The 8,568-nt window shown below is 35.8% G+C and overlaps 1 long non-coding RNA gene across 1 annotated transcript; it reads right to left on the bottom strand.

The window, feature by feature from the left end:
- Window positions 1–3,847: 3,847 nt before the first annotated feature.
- On the bottom strand, window positions 3,848–7,873 carry LOC121941223. The gene is made up of 3 exons (XR_006105730.1): window positions 7,836–7,873; window positions 6,464–6,580; window positions 3,848–4,210 (listed from the first exon to the last, which is right to left on the bottom strand). It is a non-coding gene; the product is annotated as an uncharacterized LOC121941223 (long non-coding RNA).
- Window positions 7,874–8,568: the final 695 nt, after the last annotated feature.

The raw sequence follows: 8,568 nt of genomic DNA, 5'->3' as shown, positions 1-8,568 counted from the left end.
GAAATGATCTGGGGGGATAATTAGATTATTCGATATTACCACCCCTTTAGATATCACCAAATGTCTGTTTCTAAGTCTTTTATTAATATACTTTGTTTATTGTTGTTTGTTAGATTTTGTTACAGAACAAAGACAAAATAATTTCTTTTTTTTTTTTTTTTTTGCTAATTTTCAGGTAATTTTCTTATTTTCTTGTAACTTTCTTTGTAATATTTTACAAATTTCTGGGCCATTTCTTGTTGACCCCCCACCCCCCAAATCCTCCATAATATTTGCACTTAACCTCCTTTGCGATATAAAAACTTTAACTGAACATTTGGCTTCTCTCATATTTACATTTTGAGTGGCTTCTAATATCAGGATGTAAGATACCATTCACAGCTCTCACAAGACATTTTTTGTCACACACTTTCTCTTCACCACCTCAATCACAAGCACTAAACAGCATGCAGAATGATTTCCGTGTGTGAAATCTCTCGTACCCTCCTGAACAAACACAGCGCTGCTTTGCTGTGATATCAGACTTCCAGTGAAGAGAGAAGATGCTGTGTGACTGGGTACAACATAAATGTCAGCTTAGTGATTTACCGCTAATGAGATGGCACCTGTGACAAGAAGGAAGGAAACTTTTGTTGTGGAAAACACACACAGGCACAGAAGAAAAAAGAAGAAAAAACACTGATGTGCTGCTTTTCAGAGCTGACAAGGAAACGCTCAAAGGGATCAAATTATTTTACATCTCATACATATGCATGTCTCTGTTAAAGTGTTCCACTTTGTTTATTTACACTGTGTGAGGGTTGTGAATACAGCTGAGAGGAAGGGGGATAGAAAGCGTAACCGTGCATCAAAGATACGCAAAATCTGAAGCATCTTCACTTTCCATTAATGTAACTGCACTTCTTGAGTTTTTATTGACCCAGTTGATTGCACGAGCTGTCAAGTCCAACAATGCTCTGTGGGAGGTATCACGCTGCACGCAGAGCAAATGCCACCAAGAATAACAGCGTGGAATAACAAATGATCTCAGGATTTGGCTGGATTGTATTACAGCCAATATTCATATGCCATTTTTAAACAATATAATAAAAATAACAATAATAATAATACATTTTATTTATAAAGCGCTTTTCACACACTCAAAGACACTGTACAATAGATAGACTATTTAAACACATATATAGATGCAGAATCTTTATTCTGACAAAAAGTAAAGGCATTTACACCATTTTATTGATGTTAAAAGGCACAAATTGGTGCATAAAAAGTAACCAGATTGCAGTAAATTAACCCTTTGAAACTGCAGTAAATTGGTTTGATCTTCTTTAAAAAAAACATGGGGACAAAAACCAACAAGAAGTGTCCCACTAAATGCAAGAAATTAGTAAAAGTTGATGAAGAAAATGGCCCTAAAATTAGTTTTAAAAAAGAAGGTAGAATTTTTAGAAAATTATCGAAAACTTGGGACAATGTCCAGAATACTAAATTTATATTTATTATAATTATATTAAGATAAAAAATTAGACTTTTTTCTTTTCTTTTTTTCAAATGAAGCTGGCATGTTTTTAGGCAGCCAGGTGCCATAAAAATGACTTATGCTATTATGTGTTACCCTATAATTTACATACATTTTTAGTATTTTTGTCACTTAAAAAAATGTCAAAGATAATTCAGTGAGTCCATGTCAATCTACAAAAAAATCTCACATTTACACCATTTAATTGATGCAAAAAAAAACATGTATTGGTGCAATAAATCTACTAGATTGCAGTAATTTAACCATTTGAAACCTGAGCAAATTGGTTTGATCTCTTTTAAAAACACGGGGAAGCAAAGTAATGACCAGTTTAGCAAACAATGTCACACAAATTGCAAGAAATGTAGTAGTTGATGAGGAAACTGACCTGAAAATAGCTTTTTAAATGGAGGGATAATTATTAGAATATTTCCAAAAACAAGGGAAAAATGTCCATAAAACCATATTTCTAATCATTATGAGTATATATTTAAAATTGTCTTACAGGACAAAGAAAAACATACTTTTTTTTTAAATTTTCTTCTTTGACTTTATTTTTAATGGGGTTTTTTTTCTTATCTTAAGGTAATTTTCTCATAACCTTTTGCTGTTTTTTGCCTCATGTCTCGTTGAGTTTCTCAGTGCCTTTTTTCCCATATCCTTGAAAGAAATAAATTCGCACAAGTTTCAAAGGTTTAAGTGTTTGATGCTTATAAATTTTCTGGCAGAGGACCCTCAAACCCATGTTTGATGTGTCCCACCTCTTTCAAAATTAAAATAAAAAAAGGACACATGGGCGATTCCATAAAGAAAGCAGCATGTAATGTAATAATGGTTTGCAGAAACATACGATATCAACATTTTCTTTTGGAGACTGGGCTGAATTATAATAATATGATTAATAAACAACAACAAAAAAAGTGTAATGAACAGAATAACTTGTCATTACTGCGAGAATCCCCTTTTCATTGTCTCTGCTCCAGCATTGTCTTTGGGACACTGTAAATATTTGATTTGGGCAGCGACTGTTATTGGACGGCTGCTGACTCGACCTGCAGGGAGTCATCACACGGCCGCAGTGAGGAGGGATCTGCTGCCTCATACTTTCTCAATCACACACAAAAAAAGGCAAATCCAGTCAAAACTGTACTCCAGTTGGCTCCTCATACTGCGCTATGACTGAATGGACCAGGACAGTCCCTCACATGCTCTCACTTTGATTTAAAATACCTATCAGTAGCAGGAAAGATGAGATGATTTTTGGTTGTTGCACAGTGCTCTTTTTTTTTTGTAATAGTGGATTTTATACCCTAAATCAAAGCAGCAGACATCTGAATTTGATTCAAATGTGGACTCTCTTTTTTAATTCATTTGAAAAAACCTAAACACATGCTACCAGACCACTCCAAACATCTTTAGTCACTCGAGCAGACTCCCCATCTTTTACCAACAACATATGGGGCACATTAAGAATAAACTTGGTGGATATAAAGCCAGTTAATGACAGATTTCTGTCTGTGTAAAAGCATGCTAGCACTGCCTATTTCTTTTTTTTTCTTCATAAAAACAGGATTTTTTTCACAACCAGTTCACTACTTACTGAAGCAGATGACATGTTCTCACGTTTTATTATTTATCTTTCTATTCTGTCTTGACCCTGCTTATTATTACTATTATTATTATTATTATTATTATTATTTTTATTATTATTATTATTATTGACTTCCAATCAATTTTGTGTTTACTGCTGTTTTTCTTTTTATTATATGTGTGTTGTTATTAGTATGGGTTTTTCTTTTTTTTTTAAATCTTTTTTTTTTTATCTCCATTTCTCACAATAATCTGCCTAATTTCTAACATGCTCTTGTGTCTTATATCTTGTTTAAATTTTATCTTAGTACAGGAAGTACAGGAAAATTACCTAAAATATTTTTTAAAGAGAGAAAACAAAAGCAGAAAATAAAAATAAAATGAATAAATAATATTTGTTTAAAGAGCAGAAGATGACCTGAGAAAAAATGTATAATAATTCTGTAACATAATTTTGAATATGTAATTATGATATTATAAATATAATTTTTCCCTGCTTTTTCTTTTCTTTCCCTAAACATTTTTACTTTTACTTTACATTTTCTAATCTACGCATTTCTTGCAATTTGTGGAACATTTTTTTCCAAGGTGCTTATTTTTCCATGTTTGAGAAAGAAATAGCACCAACCCACTCAGAATTCAAAGGTTTAAATACAAATACAAGAAAACACTCCAGGTTTCAAAGGGTTAATTGGAAAACTAGCTGTTAAATTAATTACTCTGGAGGGTCGTTTTATAGAGGAATGAAGTCACATAAAGTTGAAATACTTGAGTACAAGTATATCCTTGAACAATAAAGTGTAGCACTGAGTAGCAAAATGTGAAAACTTTCCTCACTTGTTTGAGGAGTTTATATTTATTCATCCAAAAACAAATAGCTGTTGTTCCTCCTCACATTTGAAACATCGGGGGGCAGAGCCTTTTCCTCTATGACCTCCTCCCTTCTGAACAAGCTTCCTGTCATTGTCAGGGGAACAGACACTGTGTCAGTATTTATGGTCCGATTCAAAACTCATTTAGGAAATCTGACAAACCAGCCGCTCCTCTCACTCCCTCAGCCTCCCCACTTCGTCAAACGTGCTGGTCTCTTCTGGTTTGTCTTCGCTGCTCAACATTAAACAGAAAATGACAACGACAACAAACAGTAAATGTAGGTTTGTTATGGGAGTTATCACCGACTGATTATATAAAGTATTTCTACACAGTTTACAAATCCTCTGCCTATAAAATGACGTTGTGCGTACAGTTGGTCCTTGGATATGACAGACAGAGTAAACCCTTCAGGACCGAGTCCGCACCACTTCCTGTGGTTGCTTTCGGGAGTAAAATAACATCATGTGACATCACAATAAAATTCTCTTGTTTGTACAAAACTGAAAATATTTCAGCCACTTTTGGGAATCAAAAACACAAACCCCAACATTATTCTGAAGGCCTCCGCCGTCAAATCTCATTTCGCAGGATTATTGAAACTTTGCACATGGCTCCATCTTGTGGTTAAATGGCTCACAAAGCTACATCTAGTGGTTAAAAAGGTTTGAGTTATGTACATGTCAAGTATACAAGAATATATAATTTGACATATTATATTTTTGGTCATATTTACTAATTGAATTACATACATGCCATCAGTAAAAAAAAAAAAAAAAAACATAAAACAAACTAAGGCTGGAGCCAAGGTGGCAAAATGTTCATATTAAATGCAAACATTGAAAATAGACAATATAATATAAATGAAGACCCTCTAAAATCTGAGGTTCAAAGATGAATCTGGTGGCCTATTTTTCCACCAGCACAGACCTGAGGCGGTCCGTTTCTTCTTCCCCTTCATTATCTCTCGTCCCGCCTCAGTGACTGATCTGGGTGACCCAGAAATCCGTCCTCTGAAGGCCAGTCGGGCAGCGTGAGTTCACGTGCTGGTGCTACGTCCATTAATGCAAAACTCTGATGAAAAGTGTCCAAACTGAAGAACCGAGTGTGCAGCAAAGACCCCGAACACTCGGTTTGAAAATGTGTTTCAGGTGATCAAAACACAAGTACAAAACCAAGACACATCGCCGTTCACACCTGTGTTTATCACGCGTCTCCCAGGTGTCCTGCAGACCAACTTGGGTTTAACAGTAAAAGTTAGCAGAGTGCCAAAGACGACCGAAGTTAGCAGTCACTTCTCTGCGTTTAATAACCAACAGTGACAACAACTTTTTAACAATTTAAAAACAGGACAACAAACAGCAAAACTTGCCCCCAAAATAAATACATTTTGATATTTGTTGTATTAGTGATGGTTGAATATTAGCTGCTGTTACAGTCAGAACCAGAATCAGACAACGCTGCACGTGTGTTTACTGGTTTGGGCACACACCAGTAAACTAAACTGTTACAGTCATACTGTGAGGTGCAAAACATATAAACCCATTCAAACTGCAGTTTTTGATCCCACAGCCATCAAAGCAGAAAAACATGACTTGTATTATTTCTGGGTGTCATTCTGAGCTTTTGACTTGGAATTTGTCATTTTAACTATTTTCCACCTGATGACGTCATTTTTATCATATTTGGCACATGGAGAAAGTACATGCTGTTTCCACGAGGTGACCTGTCACAGTCAATGCTGAGTAAAAAAACTTCTTAGCATGTAGTATACTGAAAATAATTTATTTTTTTTTGTAGTTTTTTTTTTCATCTGAAAACACAGTGGCATCCTGAAATCAACCCAGCTTTTAAAGGGTTAAAATTCTGAGAAATAAATAAATATTTTGGATTAGGAATGATGTTGTTTAAAAACAAAATAATTAAATGAAAACAGAAAGTAATATTAATGTATAATATTTTTTAAAGATTTGTTTTGAAAAACGCATTTTGTGCACAGAGCGATTCGAGTGTAATATTAAAGCGGGCCCTAAAGGGTTAACAGCTTACATCCAAAGTTTTCAACCACATCTCGCAGTCTTTCTCTGCAGAGATTTACATAATAGAAAGAGTATTAAAAGTCATAAAAAGAAGGAAAGGTTATGTAAAAAGGTCATTTGCATGAAAACTGAGGAAACTCGATCCTCTGAGACAGACTGAGGGTAAACGGGGTAATTTAAGACTGAAAATTGGTGGACTAACCAGAGACAGATTTTCTATTTTTCTCTTTATAACAGTTCAGAGTTTCTGACTGGATGATGGCAGACGCTTCACATGCCTCTAAAGAAGCTGCACACACAGCAAGACAGAATCAATAAATCTGACGTCTTCATGTGACAGCTCTGCGTTGCTTTGACCTCAGAGTGAAAACTTGAAGACTCAGGTCTTTGTTATCGAAATCTGTCAGTGATCATTATTTAACCCCGTGCAAACTGTCACATGTCTTACCTGTTAAGGTCTGCAGATAAGGCAGAGGATAAACATCTCTTCAGCTGCTCTTTGTATCTGCGCTCTTTGGCCTGCAGCTCTCTCGCAGCCTCGGTGGTGATCATGGTTCATTTGTTTCTGTGAGACACAGACGAGACAGAAACTTCAGCCTCGAAATAAAAACAGGAGGAGATAAAACCCGGTGGCCTGCTGCGGGATTATTCTGAGGAATGTAAATAAATAAACACTTTTTTTTCAGCACTTCTTAATGCTGAAAGGTGACAGAGTTTTTGCTGTTAGTCTGATAATTACTGAAAGGCATTCCTATAATATCGCTTGAAAGAATATTTTATTATTATACTGCACCTTACTCCTGACATTGCACAAAAGTCTTGCACTGCTCTGTTAAATCCAACCATTGTTTTTATATTTTTCTTTTGTGTCATATTTTAGCTTTTTAATTTTTTATTTTGAGTGTTTTATTGTGATTTTATGTGTAAAGCACTCTGTAACAGTGGTTTTAACATGTGCTATAAAGATAAACTTTATTGTTATTATTATAATTGGAGGAAATTGATTTGTTATACATATTTTCATTTAATTTCCTTGTAACTTTTGTTTCACTACTTTTTAGCACATTTTTGGGCCACATCTTGTTAAATTGCTTGTTGCCTTTTCCCCGTGTTTTTGAAAGCAATAAAACCAACGTGCTCAGAATTCAAAGGGTTAAATGTCTCATGAAGATAGTGTTATTTGTGCAGCATTTCTCCTAAAATGATGTGAGCTCCTCCTGACTCCCCTGAGGGAGCTGACATGATGGTCTCTGCTGTCAGGAGTGTAACACCACCTTTAACCACAGAGACACACTCACCTTTACCTGCATCACAACCCAGAGAGGCGCTGCTCACCAGGATGACGGAACAATTCAAACAAATTCACATATATGAGAGAAACAAATATTTAACCTTAACGTTAATATTAAAACAGCTTCAATAATAAAAGACACCGGCTTCACTTTAGCTTCCAGTAAAAACACCCCTGATAACATTACCAACAAAAACGGTTTACATCTATTTTAAAATTAAAATTAATGTATCCTGAAATAAAACACACTCTGCTACACTCTCTCACATATACTTTAGCGTACATATGAATCATTATTTGCTCTTTTGCGAACAAAATCTGAGCTGAAAGCTAAATACTCTCATTCTCCTCTCGAGGCTAGCATGCTAGCGCTAGCTAACCGGGGCGACCGTTAGTAGTTATTTATCTTTTTAAAACCTCAACCGGATCAGACCGGAACACATTAATTTCAGCCGGTAACCGTCTGTTAGTGTGAGGTTCGGTAACCGACATAATTACAGTATCTCCGTTAACGAGCTGACCCACTGACCGATGTTGTTGACATCACCGCTGCACGCTGCCCGCCGCCCACTACGACACGGTTAGTAAAACCCTGAAACCAAGGAGCGGACGAGACGTCACAGCCCGGAAGCTTATGCACATGCGCAGTGAACACGAGGAGAGAACCGTGCCTTCTGATGATGCTTTCAGGTGCTGCGTCTATCCTCGAAATTCTGGAGAAACTCTCAGTCAGACGCTTTTGGTTTAATCTGGTGAGTGAACTTCAGTTTCAGGCTTATTCGTAACTTTTAGAATGATAATTAAAAGCTAACGACAACAAAAGTAATATTGATCAAGTGATCAACATTAAATTAGTTTAATACTTAATTATTAAGAATTTTAAAAAATATTGAAAACTACCGACCTTAAAAATGTCTACACCTGTATATTTCCCACTGCCTCTGAACGCAGCAAAAACACTCGCCCCCGCGTGGCGTTGATGTCATTGTCCTCGCCTGCATCCTCACCCCAAACCTCTGATGTCAGTGCAAATGTAACTGTGTGATCAGCATTACAGAAAAACACAAACACAAAGGCTGTCAAATCCTGCTGAGCAGTGAGATCCACTGCAGAGCGATTTGGTTCATTATTAGCACAACTCTTCAAATAAGGCAAACTTTATAGGGTTAAACTGGAACTACTGGGTTTGTTAATGGTTAATAAATATTTGATTAAAGCCTTATAACTTATAATCAATAAGCTATTGATAAGAAGAACATTGT

This window comes from Plectropomus leopardus, chromosome 3, assembly GCF_008729295.1.
Source record: "Plectropomus leopardus isolate mb chromosome 3, YSFRI_Pleo_2.0, whole genome shotgun sequence".
NCBI classification, from domain to species: domain Eukaryota; kingdom Metazoa; phylum Chordata; class Actinopteri; order Perciformes; family Serranidae; genus Plectropomus; species Plectropomus leopardus.
This window is presented reverse-complemented; position numbering and strand designations above follow the sequence as displayed.